Genomic DNA, 2,403 nt, shown 5'->3' with positions numbered 1-2,403 from the left:
AAGTGGGACATAGTTGGATTAAAAATCCAATTGTGGGTTAAATGTAACTATTTGGGCTATCAGTCAGATTAAGCCTATATTAAGTGAGTTATAAATTTATTGGGCTTAAATGTATTTAGTAAGTGCGGGCCTCCAATGTCAAGAAACCCGGAAAATTATTAATTGGGTGATGAGGTCAATTAATAATAAGGGATATAAATAGGGTTGTGATCCCAGGTCTAGATGCAACAGCCATTACGTTCCATATCTCATCATTGGAATAACGACAAAAACCCTAGCGGTTTTCTCACGAGGGGATGCGCCATAGGCTTGAATAACACGAAACCCTTCATTATTTGCAGATCTGAATCCCTATGCTGAGGAATAAGATTAGATTTATTTCGCTTTATTTTCTTATCTCAATTATTACAACACTGTAGATTCTGGGCTTAGGGTTAAATTCCCGACAAGTTCCAACATAAATAATATAAAAAATAAAAAATAAATACTTAAGAGAATATTTTGATAGAATTTTGGAAAAAGATAAAAAAAAAAGAGCATAAATGAGTTAGGGAAACAAATGTAGAAACTCCATCATGAATTCTTCAATCATAAAAATCCTTAATCTTCACATCAGCGTCTTCTCCAAAGTGAATGCAGCTGTCAATCTGCGACAAAATGTACTGAATGCTGCTGCACCTACAGAGCAGGAGAAACACATAGCGTTAGTTCAAGGCCAGCAATAGTCATAACCGACACTAAAATCGATTTACGGATAAATACACTGCCTCGATTTGAGCATGTGCAATGGGCTTTTATTAAAAAAACCTTATTCATGATCCGAATCCAAAGTGTCCAAGCCTGAGCAGAGATTTTTATTTTTTGCACTGCACAATAACAAATCAAAATTTCTCATTTTGATATATTATTTTTTTCTTTTAAAATTGATCTGAAAAATAAGTGTTATCTTCCTTTTTTCTCTCATATTGCAGGTTTCTTTTAAATCTTTCATTTTTATAATCTGTAATTGCTGCCGAGAATTGAGCGTTGAGGAAAATCTTCGTGGTTATTTTGTTTTGTCTCTCTTTCACTGATTTCGTTGTTGTGCTGTGAAGGGAGCACTCTCAGACTGCATTCTTTCCCTAATTGGGTTTTCTTTTTCTTATCGCAAGTCAGCCTCAACAATGATCCGAGGGTGGACCAAAATGGAATACTCGAACATCCCTGCAAAGTTGAATATGGTAAGGTAAAGTACATATTGATATAAACTATAAAATTCTAGTTTTATTAGGAATATTTATTTGTTTTGTTTTATGTGTGTTAAGATACACAGGATCGTCGTCTTCAATTTAGTGGCCCAAATAGGCCACAACAGGAAGTTCAAGGTGAATAAGAATCTATTGATTCTGATCAAATATAATTGTTTAACAACGACTAGAGATTGTTTTCTAAGCTCAAGAAATGCCGAAGCCCAAATGAAAAAAAATAAAAATAAAAATATTGTCATAGTTATAATTGCCTTGTCTGAGAACTAGTGTGGCCCATTTTATCTCAAAGTGCGCAAACTTCATCCATAAAAAAGATGCGTACATAGCCATGAAAATGATTGAAGCTGTTGGAAATGGTGGTGACATGTTTGCATTTTGATAAAATGCATTCAAAGCTACACAATATTTCTATTTTCTATCTTAATTGTGAATGATTGATAAAATGATTCTATTAATAGGTTCTTGATAGCGAAAGAGGCAACGGCTATTGTAGGCAGTTATTTCCATCGTATAAAATGAAGATAAGGGAAACCAAGCAAAGCATGTATTCATAGGAGAGGGCTGCATAAACATGTCTTCGATTTTCTCCACAAATGCAATGTGCTTGTGAGTTTCAATGAACTTCAAATCTATTGATCCTTTATTCAAAATTGTAGTTTTACAAAACGAATGAGGTTTAGAATTTCAGTTAGGTCATTGAAAATGCTTGTAGAAAGGTGATACCAATGAAAAGATTTAGTATCTATCGATTGAAAATGATGCATCCCATATCTTTTATACAATAGATTGCTCATAAGTTTTGTTGCTTTTTGTATGCAACCTAATGGTGTTACTAAACATTGTTTGCAATGTGGAAATGGCCATAACTCAAGTCCACACTTATGAATATTCTTTATCTTCTGCAAACAACATGCATCTCATACTACATTTACTATTTCATTTTTTGTGTGTTTGATCTAAGTTCTTCTATGCAAGTTTCATTATTCATTATTTTTTAATAGAAAAAGTAACCATCATAAAGTGTAAAATTTGCAACTAGCTTATCAACTACTTTGAATTATGTATAAGGTAATTGATTGATTTTAATCATAAGATGTTAAATAGTAGTAAGTGAGTGACATCAATGTACTATAAGTGCAGAAATTAGATTGGTTAA

General features: G+C 32.8%; 1 long non-coding RNA gene across 1 annotated transcript; it reads left to right on the top strand.

The window, feature by feature from the left end:
• The first annotated feature begins 1,026 nt into the window (after positions 1–1,026).
• Positions 1,027–1,912, top strand: LOC127249345 (uncharacterized). Its single transcript, XR_007838298.1, has 3 exons — positions 1,027–1,220; positions 1,305–1,364; positions 1,706–1,912. It is a non-coding gene; the product is annotated as an uncharacterized LOC127249345 (long non-coding RNA).
• The last annotated feature ends 491 nt before the right edge of the window (positions 1,913–2,403 follow it).

The sequence above is a fragment of the Andrographis paniculata genome, unplaced genomic scaffold, assembly GCF_009805555.1.
Source record: "Andrographis paniculata isolate CXL003 unplaced genomic scaffold, ASM980555v1 Contig35END, whole genome shotgun sequence".
NCBI classification, from domain to species: domain Eukaryota; kingdom Viridiplantae; phylum Streptophyta; class Magnoliopsida; order Lamiales; family Acanthaceae; genus Andrographis; species Andrographis paniculata.
This window is presented reverse-complemented; position numbering and strand designations above follow the sequence as displayed.